Source organism: Vidua macroura, chromosome 1 (assembly GCF_024509145.1).
Source record: "Vidua macroura isolate BioBank_ID:100142 chromosome 1, ASM2450914v1, whole genome shotgun sequence".
Taxonomy (NCBI): domain Eukaryota; kingdom Metazoa; phylum Chordata; class Aves; order Passeriformes; family Viduidae; genus Vidua; species Vidua macroura.
This window is the reverse complement of record NC_071571.1, coordinates 7,101,110-7,116,416: the sequence shown is the minus strand read 5'-3', so window position 1 is coordinate 7,116,416 and position 15,307 is coordinate 7,101,110.

Below are 15,307 nucleotides of genomic sequence, written 5' to 3'. Positions count from 1 at the left end.
ATCCAAAAAGCCCAGTTAAGGTCCAAGCTATGTGGGATGGGGTTCAGATAAACCTGGCAGCTCTTTGCATGTCACAGTAGGGAGAGACCTGCTTCCAGAAGATGATAATCTTTTTTTAATTAGGAAAATCTCAGTATATGTCTGTAAATATGCTCTGAAACACTGCATAAAACAAATAAAAATTAAAATAATTAACCTGGCTTTGACCATCTTTAGTAGTGAGATCTCTGAAGCCCAACTGTTAAGGGGTGTTGGGGGAGCATTTGAATGGGCCACTGATACCAGTACACAGAAGAAAAGCCTCAGTGTCTCCTTCTGTAAGAGACAGTTATAGATTTACTAAAGGCTGAAATAATTCAGATATCATTTGCTTATAAATATCCCAGTACTATGTGGACAGTTGCTAAATTAGATTTTGAATTTTTTTTATTTTCTTACTAAGATAGATGCATCAAGGAGAGGTCTGTTATTAAGCCGAGGAAGAAAGTAACCTTTAATTTGCAGATCTGCCAAGGGGATATTTGGAGCACTGAATTATCCCTGTAGATCTCTAAATGAAATTGTATTTCCTTTTCATATGACATTATTCAGATAACAGATAACTTTGCTGAACTGCAGACATAAATGCTGTACCTAAATTAATACACAGTCCAAGCCAAGGGCCACCAGGATGGCTGCATGGCCAGACCCAAGCGTGGTATAAAGAGGTGGAGCTCTATTGAATTCTAATCACCAGGGCTGCATTTCTGACCCAGAGAGTCATGAAGGTTATTGAGTTATGGTAGCAAGTTGTTTGTAAGCCTCAGGTATTGGATTAAAGACCAGAGGTCTTAGAATTGATGGAGTGTGAAGTTTTTTTAGTAACCATAACAGCAGTGTTCGTCCCACAGTTTATTTTCTCTACTTTGCACACCTCCTCCTCTCCAGGTGTAAGAGCATGCTGTAAGAGCATCTCTTACAGCTACATACCTGCCTTCATGCCTCAGTGATTCATTGTCTTCTCCCATTGACACTCAGCTCTTGGGGACACATCCTTGGAGGGTAGGATGCTCAGGGATGTACTCCCTGATGGATGACATGCTGTCAGGGCTGGGGAGAAAGGTTTGCAGATTACTTCAAAAGATATCACATCCAAAACTCAGTCAACTCAGTGTTCAAACTGCCATGAGAGCCAAAAAATCCTCAGCTGAGGGCAGTGAATAAGAATTCATATGGAGATTAATTCCCAACATACACTTATCATCCATTCCTCGTTAATGTAGAGGAGTGCAGGGCAAGAAGGGATTTCCCAGGTCATTGTGTTTTCACCCTGCCTGTTGCAGGCAGATAAAGTATGTGTCATCTCCAAAATACTCTGCTTTTGTATCCTGACCCCATCCAGAAACTGCTCCAGAGCCTTGCTCCTCTGATGGTTATAAATCTCTAACTAAAGAGTATCCCCAGCTGGCCTGTGTATGTCTGTTCCTTCACCTGTATTAATCTCTTCTCTTCTCTTCTCTTTTCTTCTCTTCTCTTCTCTTCTCTTCTCTTCTCTTCTCTTCTCTTCTCTTCTCTTCTCTTCTCTTCTCTTCTCCTGAGTCTTCATCCTGTGCATTTGCTCATCAATCACCGATTTATTGATGGTTGCGATACACCTGCTTATCTTTTCTTTTAGTAGGCTGTAGAAATTTTAGTTTTCATTTCTCTTTTCATAAAGAACACTTTCTTGCTCCTGCTCACTCTACTTTCCTGATTCCTTATTATTCATCTCATTGAATGTAGATGGCCAGAATTTTACATTTATATACATTTATATAGAAAAATGTTACAATTCCTGATGCCTAACCAATGCCCAGTGATGTCATTTCTTACCTACCTCTACTGGATGTGCTTGTGCCAGTGCAGCCTACCAAGGTATTTATCTTTTCATAGCCATGGTGTCTCCTAGCCACCTTGTGAAGGAAGATCCTTCACAAGGATCTTCTTTATTTGTCTATTAAGTGATCTTGCAAGAATTATTGAAAAAGATTGTCAGTAACTTCCCTGAGACTGACATAGCTCTAGAGCTTCCTTTCTGTCATTTCACTGTACAGTTCTTGCACTGGCCCTCATGTTTTCTGCTTTTACTTGCAGTTTCCCACATGGCACTTTCTCAGGTTTTTTTGGGGGGGGTGGTTTATAGAAGGTAAATCCCATGGATAAAAATGTCTTTATCAGAGAAAGGTATCAAGCAGCAAAACAGGCTTTCCCTTTGATAAACCTGTGTTATTTTTTAGTCTGCTTTCTGCTCACCTCCATGTCTCTGATTTTTCCTTGCTTTCACAGTGATTCAAAGACTTTTGGTACAATTACAATCAGATTATTAATGTTTAATTGTCTCTATCACTTTTCCTGCTTTTAAAATTTTTTTTCTCTCAAGGACAGCACTATTCTCCAACAGTCATGACACACATTTATAGAGTTACTGCTGTGAATGCAATTTCACCCTTCTGACTTTTGGTATTGCAGGACAGTGATGTCCAGAATGTCCAAGTGCATTAATCTCCTTATGTACACTATTGCCTCACATTTAGCACTGCATTTTCCATCCATGCATTCTCACTAGCCAGCACACTTTTACTTTCAGGTCCAGCCTTATCCACTTTTTTTGAAAGCTGATGCTAGGCAAACACCTAGGTTTTAATATTTTTTTAACCTTAAATATTATTGAAATCTTCTTCTTTTCTTGTCCACACTAAACTTGAGATCCAAGGGAAAGTCTAGTGGTCATCACAGCACAGACAAGAGAGAAGGGACAATGTCCAAAAACCATTAGGAAGGCAAAGCTACATTTAAATGTAATTCCCTTTTGCTGAGAACTGTCCTGTTTTACAGATGAAGGATGATCTACTCACGTAGAGTTTCATTACCTTTCCTTTGATATATCAGCACATTCAGTGTTACAGCCCTCCCACCTGTCTGCTTTATTTTATTGTCTGCCATTACCTTGCAGTGCTAAGTGCAGCCTAAACTGAGCTCCTCACAGCACACACCTGCCATTCCTGAGGTCCATAAAGTGCTGTGCCTAAGAGGCTGCCTGAATAAACTATCAGAATGCAATAAAGATGACTGGAGTGTAATTACAGCTGCTAACTCAGCTTTGAAAATGACATCTTAAGTCAAGAACATCCAACAAATAGACAAACCATAGGCTGCATCTGGGAAAGCTTTGACTCCTTAGCAAGCCCTGCCCTGGCTCTGTGACCTTGGGCCAATCTTTTACCTCTCCAGGCATCCCTCTCCTCTCATACCTTGTCTCTTTAGTCTGCTGGATCTCTAGGGACAAAAGTGGATTTTTCTTTCATTTCTTTTTGTTGCCTGAATGCTTCTCACAACACAAAAATATACCAACCCCCTCAGGTTCTGTTTCTGTCTTAATCCTCCACCACCATGTGAAACCTGAGCTATTCTCTTCCTGTCCTGAGTGTTGTCACAAGCAGATGCACACCTGGGAGTGTATGACACAGGCAGGAGCAGGGCAAAGGAACAAAGTGGCTGGATCCTTCACAAGCCCAAACTGGAACTTTATTTGAACTAAACCTCAGCAGAGCAAGAGCATCTTTTTCATTCTTTCAAGGACTGTGCCTTGAGGTACAGCACTCGCTTCTTTCAGCATCATGCCAGAGGACTTACAGTAGAGTAGGTTTTCCTCACTCTCACGGGGAAGAGGTATTCATATCTTCTTTCTAAATTGCTTAAGCCCTTTCAAGTCAGCTACCAAATTCCCTTGGCTGATGCAGCCCTTTCCCATGTTGTCTGTCTTTGCCAATGGACATCACAACATGCTACATGCCCCAGGTCCTGGGAAGGTGCCTCTATGCTGATAAACTGAGTTTATCAGAGGATGTTTCTCCTCCTCTGGTAGCTGTTGGTGCCCTGTAAGATATTAGAAAGTTGTTCCTGAAATCATTATTAGAAACAAAGCTCAAATGCACTTCTTTTTTTTTTTTTCCTGTGTGTGGAACTGACCAAAAACTCAGCATGAGAGAAATAAGTAATCACTGCACACTGGCCTTATTTTTATTGAGTTATATATAAAAGGCATTGTAACACTAGCTCACGTGATACCTGAGGGATTGTTTTTTCCAGAAGCTTTCACTGTTCTTTGACTGAAAGGCAAGTCAAGATGTTTTGACCTGTTCCACATGCCCATGCCTATGGCTTTAGCTCCCCAACAACACATCTTCACACCTGAGATATGAATTCCCTGTCTTGTCCCTGCAGAGAAAGTCACCTCCCCACACTCTCTACTTTTCTTAGGAGAAAATCATGAACATGTGTGAGGTGAACAATGACTAAGGAAAATAAGAGCAGCCTTCCCTGATGGGTTGGCTCAACTATAGCTCAGCTGAAGTCTTTTGAATGCTGAAATTATCTACCATTACTACATTTTGCCAAATGAGCCCTATCTGCTGTGAGCATATCTGTCCAATGCACATTGGTGGCAACGTGACATTTTTACCACTGCTAAAGCACATTTTCAGGTACAGCAGGGTGTGGAGATTGCATTTTCAAAGGCAAAAAGCTTCCCTTCTTCATATCATTGCTTTTCAATAGATTACTGAGAACTCGCCGGTGTTAAACTTCTGGGGCTGCTTTCTGACATTGACATGTGAGATTTGCTTCTTCAAAAGTCGTTAGCAAGGTTTGAACCCCTGACCTGTGGAGCTGAACACAGACCTACACCTCTCAAACTCAAAGCTGAACTTCACCAGCTGCATTAGACTCTTATCTTCTTAGACAACAGGGATGCATGATGTACACTTTGAAGGCACCTGCAAGTTCTCCTGAAGCCAACCATCCGAGGGCAAGGACTTGGCCTCTCAGTATTTTGTGGATTTCCTTGCTCAGACCAGTCAATTAAAACACAGTGACATTTGCTACAATACTCCCTTTTCCAGCTGTCTTTTAGGGTTTTTCAACAGGCTTTGGTGCCCAGCAGGAGCTATAAGGGGAGCAAGTGTCTAACATTTTAAATTCAATTCCATGGCACTTGCCGGAATGACCCTTCTGAAGTCAGCCACGTAACGCTCCCCTCATCCACCTGTCCAAGCAGGTCTGGCTTGAGTGAATACCTCTGCTGGCAGAACAAGTTTTCTCTGGTAAATTTATTGCATGTGTAGCGTTTATCAGTGAAGATTGAACTGAAGATGAACTCAAATAAAACATTTCCCATAATCATAAGCCGCAAGAGAGAGACAGAAATAAATTAAAAGAAGAGAAAGACATCACCTTTGTTACTGAGACCAAGTCCAGTAGGAGTATGACAAAGGACAAGTTTTGAGCTCTGAATGTGTCAAAGTGAGCTGTAGAATGCCACTGGGACACTGCAGTCCCACTGGTGAGTTGTTCAGTTCAGGTTTCCAGGAGCATTAAAATACTGAACATGGAGGGTAAGACAGAAGGAAAAAATGTAGAAATAAAAAAACCCACTATGTTTTCATGCCTGCCTGACAGGGATGATGGTTCCAAACTATGTGGACACCCACTGAGTGTCCTCACAATAGTCGAAATTTGTCTATTTCATGGTTCACTTCCCAAATGGTCACTGTGGTCCCCTTCAGTGCAGCTCATTGCTCAGTCATGCATCAATTTGCTTGTACCTTCTCTCACAGCTAATCCAACTCAAAAGGATGCTTCACTGCCAAGAAGGTCCATTCTCTGAGATGCAAACCTCCAAGCTGTGGAGCCATGGGGTGGTCTGGAGAGGGAGAGAAGATGTAGCTTGATTTCTTCCCATTGCTGACAGGCTGGTTGTCCTCCTGTGTGTATAGCAGAATTTTTCACATAGGCAGGAATGGTTCTGATACAGACTAAGTTCACTGGGCCAAGCTCCAGAAGAGTTCAAGGGTCTGTCCTGTGCCTCCCTGTGTGGTTACTCTCTCAAGACAACAAGTGGGTGCTCAAGATTCATCCCAATTTAACAAAGAGCTGCTGCTCGTGCCTCAATCTCTCCTCACTTTGTCTCAAGAAGTAAAAGCAGTAATTTTATCTTTGCTCCACAGCAGGGCATTCACTTCTGGCACAGAGAAAAAAAGTTAGGGGCTGAGCTGGACACATAAAACACGAGAGCTAATTGATTGGGAAGTGTTCAGCAAGATATTCCTTGTAAAGAACTGATGAATGAACAAGACCCTTTGGCCTTTTATTTTTTTTTTTTCCTCAAAACCAGTTCATTTTTGTTGGAGAAGATGAGAAATCAAAATCTACAATCAGGATCTGAGTAGAGGGGGAGACACAAATCACTCTTTTCCCACATGTCCTCATGTGCAGTTGCTACTCAGAGTGGTAGCAGACAGTGAGGGGAGATGGAAAGAGCCCCTTCCCTCCTAACAAGCAGAGCATCCACAGGGAGTTCAGGAGAGGGGCTTGACTACCAAACTCTTTGCTCTCCCAAGAATGCTCTGTTCCTCAACCTCCCCTTCCTCATTTCTCAGGAAAAATAAATAAGCAACCACAGTCATTTGGATAGGTCTCCAATGCACATGGGTTTGGCACAAAGAACTCCTTGAAGCTTCAGCATTTTTCACAAGACAGGAAAATGGATTCACACTCACTTCTGACGACACAAACCACTTTCTGCTATGAACAGCCAGTGTTCAAAGCTACCTCTGAACATCCATCCTTCAGACAGTTCCTGAAATATGTGCCCCTTCAAATGTGCTTCTGTTGGGTTTCTGATTAGCCTTCAAAGGCTAATCTACCTCATGAGAATTTAATTGCTTCGGGTGTTGGTACATAAGGACCACAGTGCATTAATGACCAAATAAAAGACATTTTATTCAACATGAAATGCTGTTTTTATTATTCCTTTTAATCATTTGAGTGGGCTTGATGATAAGAGGCAGAAATATTCTCAAACATCCAAGAATAATTAATCTTGTTTGTTTATGCAGTGAAAATGGATAGATTCATGTAATATAAAACAAGGGCAAAGAAAAAGTAATTTTACAAAAATGTCTTATTATTTAAATGCTTACTTCTGCTTCACATGATTGAAGAGGACAAGGAGATCAGAAAAATGAAAAGGGTTTTTAACAACTAAACAATCCTTCCAACACTCTCTTGTCTTTTTTCTTTCACACACAGGAATTGTTCACAGACAACATTGTGGCAGTTTTAATGACTTTTGTTAAGCTTCTAAATGAGGGGAGAAAAGACTCACCCACACAGGGAAAGCTGGCGAGTACAAAAATAATGGAGGGTCAGAGAGATTTCACCCAATTGAAACATTTCTTTATAAGGCCATGGAACTTTTTCAAACAGTAATCTACTGCTTGGAAAAGAGAAACACACCCCCACTGCACAGCCAGGGATGCTGCCATGGGAGCAAGTGCACTGTCAGTCTGAAAACTCTGAAATACGTGTGAACCTCCCTTTTGGAGCCAATGCTCTGGAAAAAATATTGCCACATTGTTGTAGATGTCGGCGAACCCAGTGGGAAGAATGATGATCTCTGACTTAGTTCAGAAGGCTGAATGATTTCTTTATTATAATTATGCTATAATACATTAATATACTATATAAAAGAGGATACTAAAAACTACATGCTACTTTCTCTATCATATCTAACTAACTCCCAACTCGTGACCCTCTCCTGAGAGTCCAGACACAAGTGGATCTGATTGGCCATCAGGCCCAAACAATCCACCATGATCCAACCAAGCAATCACCCCAGGTAAACAATTCTCCAAACACATTCTACAAGAGAAAAACAAGGAGCAGAAATAGAAATTGTTTTCTCTTTCATTTCTCTCTGTGTACCTTTATGAAAAATCCTGAGAGAGAGAGAGAAATGTGCTTGCCACACCACATGTTTTATTAGAGCCTGTTCATATGTGGGTGCTGTTGTCTGGCAAAATGAGGTCCTGCTTCTGGCTTACTCAGTGTCTGGCAGCCTCAGGTGAATGGCTGAAATGAGCAAAGATGTCTCAGATCACAACAGGTCAGCCATAATTCTGGGTCAGCCATAATTTAGGATCAGCCATAACTCAGAGCAGCCCTGTCTCTGCTGCAAGCTTTGTCTTGTAGATCCACGTGGATATAAGAGGAATTGCATATTGCCAATTAGCATCTTTCCCTCAGAGATGTTTGGCTACCATGAGGAAAGAGCAGGCAAAATCAGATGTGTGTTCCTGAGCAATTTTCTATCAGGGAAGGCTCTTCAGTGCTCTCAGAAAAGGGCAGCACAAAGAACAGGGAGGAGAAAAGCTTCAGCCATGTGGCAGCTGGGACTGGATGAGAACATTACCAACACTCAGTACTGAAAACACTTCTGCTGACAGCCACTACTAATAACTGGTTTTCTTCTGAGGTCACATTGCTCTCCTTCAGTAAAATGAGTTCCTACAGTGGCAGTCACAGCAGGGAGGACAGAGAAACCCACGTTTTGCAGAAGTTCTCTGTTCATCTCACACCTCAGTGCTAAACCTTGTCCTGCACCAGACTGGCAGAAGCCAAAATGACCCAGGGATTTTTAGCTAAGACACTCCTGTGCAATTTGCAGTCTGAAGACACAAAAGGGCCTCAAGCTGTGATTCTCCAGCACCTCCTGCTGAGCAGCTGTGGACTCCTCCCATACTGACTGACAAGTGTGCAAATGACTGTAAAGAACTAAGGAAAGTCAAGGCACAGCTTTCTCCCGTTCAATCCAGTGGTTCTGGCTCTCTCACCCTTAGAGGTGCCCTCCAGCCTTGCCCCTTGGAGACGTTTTCCAAGAAATAAAGACCAAGAAAATAAAAACTATAAACTCTCCAGCACTCATCTCTGTGCTGCCTTCCCTTCACAGAGAAACCAGGATTTACATATGGCATGGGACAGAGCACCGGGACAGTTGCACCATTTTTTCTAAACCCAGTGTCTGAAGTGAGGGGAAAAGGCTGTTCAGAAATCAGCCCCAAAGTGGAATGAGCATGATGAGCCTTCAAGTGTAAAGATTTAAACAAGGACTGATCCTTGCAGAATGAAGGGTAAAAGTCACAGCAGCAAGTGGAGGAGCATTTACATCAGCAAGGACTGAACTCATGGGAAAAGACAAGCCTTAGCTCTCCATCTGTCTATCTGCAGTGCTTGATGAGATTTTCCAATCTTCCCGTAATGGTTATGCAGTTTAAACATTCACTTAAAGTAATCCATTGCTAGACAATTTCAGAGCGTTTAATTCTGCTTGATTACCATGTCCCTTATTACTTCCATCATTGTAGGTGCAGCATGAATTTTACTTGTTTCAGGCAGATGAAAGACAAAAAGAGACATAAAAATCTTCTGCTGATCCTTGGTAGCTAACAACCTTTTTGTTTGGAAAGGCATACAGATGCAAGGTTATTTACTCTTTTCCAAATAGGACTGAGCAACATTTGAAAATTAGACCTCAGACTTTTCTGTTTGTTCTAATATTTGATTAAGATGCCAGATAAATATTTCTCAGCATTGAAAATATACTTCCTTTCTACTTAATGGCATAAATATGAATGACTGTGTTTAAATTATCTTCAACTTTTTAATGGAGTGTGCAAAATATTGTTAGGTAGATATGCAACTTAAATGTCAATCCTTGTGTGCTACTTGGATTTCACTGAGCATTTAGAAAAGAATTTCTGGCAAAATGTAACACAGGAAATTCAGTCATGATTTAGGAAAAGCCTCATTTAACATTAATAGAGCTACATGGACCATTCACCCCTGGTCAGTGCTGTATTTTTAAGACAGAGCACAAAAAAGTGCCTTGAAATATGCTTTGCAGTGCCACAAGAGTAGAAAGAGAGAGAGAAAGAGGGGGATTTCATCTTTACTGCTCAACCTTAACTGCAAAATAGTTGAAATAACAGAAATTAAATACATTGAGCAGTCTCAGGTAGGGCAATCCAGCACACAAGGAAATTTAAATTAAGTTCTGTCATCCTTATTTCTGGGCACCTCCAGTTTGCTGCACTTGCTCTGGAAAGGTATAAAAAGGGATGTAAAAGCAGTAAACAGAGCAGAAGAGGCCCTGTGACTCCAAGGTGCAGGAAAGCCCCCAGAGAGTGCATGGGTGCACCATCCTTTTCCTCCCTAAATGAGCTACATCAAAAGTCTTCCCACATAAAGAGAGAAGGAAATAACATAACTGTGCTGAGCTCAGAAGAGAATTTTTCCTAGAGAATTACTAAAAAGCCATTCACTTAACCTGCCAATAAAGTAAAATTATATGACTACAAAAATACATAGTATATAATAATACTATTATAAGTTTTGGTTCTTTCTCCATGCATATTGTGAATGTGGGCTTGAGAAATTTGATATTTTTTGTAGAAAAGTGTCTAAAAAACCCTAAAGCTTTTCCTCCTTTATCTTCTCATATAACCTCCATGCTTTCCACAGACATACTGCAGGCAGAGTAAAAACAGGTCCTTAAATGAGAATTACAAAGGGAAATAATTATCAGAACTAGATGAAAAGTCCAACAGCAGATAATTTTTAATGGCCTCTGAACCAACAGGATTCTTGGTTGAGCAAGGTTGGGGAACTATGCCAAAAACCTGAGCTGGGAGACTGTCAGGGTAATGTCCCCTGCAATGTCCTGAGGCCTGGGTGCTGCAAAGGCAGGAGGGCAGCTCTTCTGGAGCACTGAACTGAATATCAAAGATAAGAAACTGCTGTCTTTCACCAACTTTTATCTACACTGGGGTGTAGAAACTTGATTACACGTCCCAGACATCAAACTACTATTGCCACCCACTCCTCTGGCTGCTCTGATTAGTGCATGCAAATACATCATGAAATGAACAGTCTGATTGCAGTAACCAGCCACGTTGTCAGCACTGTCCTGAGTGACCCACTTGCTGCCTGCCCAGGCTGCTGTAGGGAAGAGAACCTGTCCTCTTTTGAAATGACAGTCTTCTCTCTCCAGTCAGTCCCATCCAGCCAAGGAGGAAGATGAATTCCCAGCCTCAAAAACTCCCATACTTGGTCTAACTGCATCTCAGGGCATTTAGCTGTGAGTCTCTCACCAAGTGGCTAAAAAATGATGTTCATCCTTCTCCTAGGCGCATTGAAGCCAGCAAATTTCTACAGCCTCGTCTCTTCTGCTAGTCAGCCAAATCACTCCTTCACAAGCCCAAAGGGCACAAAAGCTGTGAAGACATTGTCCCTGAAAGGCACAAAGGATTTCCTTTTTCTTCCTATCTCCCCAAAATCCTCTTCAGCCTTGATGTTCCTCGAGTCATTGTTGTTCTAAAGGCTTTTCCTCTCTGATTCATTTTAGATCCAATTTTCTGCCTTTGTCCCTGCTATGAGGTCTGTGCTCATCTATGGAGTCAGATATTGCTGATCTTCTCATATTTTCTATTGTTAAAAGTGTTGGGAGTCATAAGTCCTATTGCAGTTCTTACAAAAGGGTATTCCTCTAACTTCTATCCAATGTGCTTTTTTTTGTAAATGGAGGGTGACATTACAAAGCATTCTGCTCCATCCCAACCCCCTGAGCTGCACACTGACTGCCATCTCCTTGCCATCCCCCATATGCCACTCAGAGGTTTGATAGTCCAAAGGCTGAGCTTCAGACAGCAGCTCCTGTTAAAAGAGAATTACCTTTTTAATGAGTCCTTATCACTGGTAATTATTCTGCTCACAACTAGATGACAAGCTACTGAATGTAGGATCGGGTAAGAAAATTCTGCCTCATTAAAACTTCAAATGTTCTGACACAGCCATCATCTGTTTCTGCCATGAGCTGTAATTTCATTGCAATCACCAGGTCAGGTTACAAACCATGAAGTGTTATCCACTGCCATCCATTTGGCAAAATGGCCCTCCCAACCAGTACATTCTTTTCAATAGCATTCATGGCCATAGCATGTTGCTGCTGCAAACAATCCCAAGGCAACCTTCTTCTGCAGGAAGGTCACTGGAAGCTTGAGGCATGGACTCATGAAACAACCAGTGAATGCAGAACCTGACCATTACAACAGTGATTTCCCCAGAAGAAAATTCAGAATTCGCTTAATTATTTGCAGCCAAGACATCTTAAACTCTTTTTCTAAGGCTATAGAAGTTAAGCAGCTCTTTTCTGTTTGTGTGTGTGTACGCCAGAGAAACTGTGTGACAGTCCTGCCATAACAAAACCAAATTCAACACGAGCAGAAATCTCAGAGATGTTTAATGAAAATTGGCTGACAAAGAGAGCTTGTAAAGTACTAAAAGATGCAACATGAACGCACACTTCATTAGACACCAGACAGCCAACCACAAGATATAACCTGGAGGAAAGCAGGCTGCATTAATTCCAGTGTGAACAGACCGATGTGCTTTTAACAGGGAGCCCCTGACGCCCAGCATCCCTGCTGCTTTTAGCATTAAGTACTTTGTTTCACAACAGGTTGGGAATGATAATTGCACTCAGTGGTGTAACAAATCCTCCCAGAAACTGAAGTAATGTCTAACTTTTTAAATATTAATTTCAGAGAACGAGAATTTCAAGTGAACTGCCTGGAATAAGTGAAAATCAGTGTTTTTCGACAGGCACATTTCATGGGAATTTTCAGCTCTGTTCTGTGCACAACTGTTGTCATTGACATTTGGAAGCCCTTGAGATTTAAGCATTAATCCTGGCTCATCTTTATTTGTAGGTTTTAATGTCAATATATTTAAAGGTTCGTTCTACAAAGGACCCATGATCTCCTCAGGAATTTGAAAGCACAAGAGAAGACAAGGACATTATTGGAAAAAGTAATGATGCTGACACAGGAAAATATTAAACAGTTAAATAATGACCTCACTTCCACTAAACTGAGACAGATAATTAAATCATCTTATCTTTGTTCAATTTAAAGTTCAAGTACCAGTAAAGTGGAGCACAAGCAAGCAGAGCCAGTGAGGGAAATGCCACTGCCACCACAAGATGTCAAATCTGGAGCCATGGCTTGATGCTGTTGAAGACACAAGGGATGGCATTGCCACCATCCTTCTCTACCATAAGCATTCAATATGTCATCATAGAAACTTACTGGGTTGCATCAGGGTAAAATGTTACCATAATTAAAGCAAAAAAAAATGTGTTCCACTGAAATGTATTTTGCAAATTTCTTTCATTTTTAAAGGAATGACAAAATAAAATCACAACGTGCTTTGCATTTCACACAGCTGTTTACTTAAGCATACTTTCAACCCCATTGAGGAGTCAATTTCCCAATTCTCCAACAGGAAAAGACTATATAAATATCATCAATTCAAACAGCGGCATCAATAACCATATTTACTCTATCTGGGAAAAAAAAAAAAAAAAGAAAACTCAGGAGATTCATGACTAAACTTATCCCAAAGACAAAATGTTTTCCTCTCTTCTCAATCTAAGCAGCAATCCACATGCTCTGACACAGGACAGTGACAGCTGGGTATATTCAGAAAACACTGCACATGAGCAAGATGTTTGGCAGAACATTTGGCTTTGGCACTGGAGGAAAAAGTCCTACACATGCTAAGCACAATTTCTTCCCCTTGCTGACTGCTAGATCAGAAAACCTTGACATGTCTGCACCAGTTAGAGAAGGCTATAGTATGTTTTCAGAAATCATTAGGTTTATTATGGAACATCAGCAGGAGGATGATGTTGGTAATTATTTAAACAGGTGATTATGCAAAACACTATTACCAAACAATTTGTTTCTCTCTTCAGAGAAACCTGAACAATGTTTTCCATTAGTGAGAAGCTGAATCTGCTGCCATTCTTGGAGTTATGATAAGTATAGCTAAGATAAATGCTTTGAGTCACTGTATGAAATCAATATGCCATCAATTAATTTTATATTTATATTCCTGCGTAACATCCCAAGTGTTACTGCCTGCAAGAGTGTTTGTGATTTAAAGGATAATCAGAGGGCAGTTTAGTGCCATCATATCCATTTATCTCATATAGTCAAAGGAGGTCAATTATGAATCTTGTAAGTCTCATAATTGCTTATACCATTTAATTCTGTCCTCAGATGAATTGGTGAAAACATGCAACAGCACTGTCCACAGAACTGTTCTTTTCTGAAAGCAAGCACTGATAGACTAAGGGGGGAAATTGCTGAGTATCTAAGTACTGCAAATACCACAAATGTTAATAACGGACAGAATAATGCACCTGCACAATTTAGTAAATAATTCTTTTCACTCTGACTTCTAAGCTGGACAATACCACCTGAGCCATGGTGGTTTAAGTGGGCAGTGACAGGAACTTTTTGGGGTTCACATTTGCAGCTGGCCTGAGCTAAGCTAGGCACTGGGTCACTGAGCTGCCAACCATTTCCTGTGGTTGATTGAGCTGACTCTATCAATCAGACAAAACTCTGGATCATAAGTTACTAAAGCTTAACCTCTCCTCCTTCCAACCAGAAACTCTTGGATCTGGGGAGTCTTCATCAGGGTTCTCACGTGACCAGTATAACTAAAAAGAAATTGAGGTCCCTTAACTTTTAACAGCTAAAAAAAATGAAACTTTACATCAAAATATCACACATCAGGCTCACGTTATAGACAATGGAGAGAAACTGGTACTTCTAGGGTGAGAGCCACTTGGCTAATTTTAGGTGTCTGCTTCAGAATGAGATAAATTACACCATAGATAGCAGTGACTTACACTGACTAAATAGATTTAATCAGGATGTAGTCAATGGATATATGGAATAGCTTACAGACAGGTCTGTGTTGTAGATATCCAGATTTATTCAGACAAACCTGTGTGGGGCCATAATCAGTTTTCAAAACGTAGGTGTACTTGCTATGCAAAATTCCCTTGGGCATCAGGGGAGTGAGTCTGGCAAACAAGACACAAGACCTACAGAAATTTGCCTCCTGCAGTGACACTGTTTGGGTGGGAGATCCTTGGGCACCTCAGCTGGCCCCGGGTGTGTTTGACCCATACTATGTGCAGGAAAAGGAAATGAATGACATTTTCAGACAAGCCAGGTCTCCACACCCCCTTTCACAGTGGCAACCACAGCAGCAGCTTGGTGCCACGTGTCCAGGGAAAGGAGTTGAGCCATCTGTGCCCAGCAGTCACATCGTGCTGCAGGCTGTCCCCTGCCAGGCAGAAGGTCCTTCCCAGCAGGACCTCTGCAGATGCCACCAGCTGCAGGCCCTGCTGCAGAGCTCCCATTGCAGCCACCAAGTCATGATGTTTATCTTGGCAGCTAACTGAGCTCTGCTTCAACAGTTGACAGGTTGTTTTGCCCTTACTCAACTAAACTACTGAATGGTAGTTTTGTAGATTGGAGAAATTCAGTCTAATTCATGAAAAATTTATAGCAATTTTGTGCTGTTCCAATTCTGA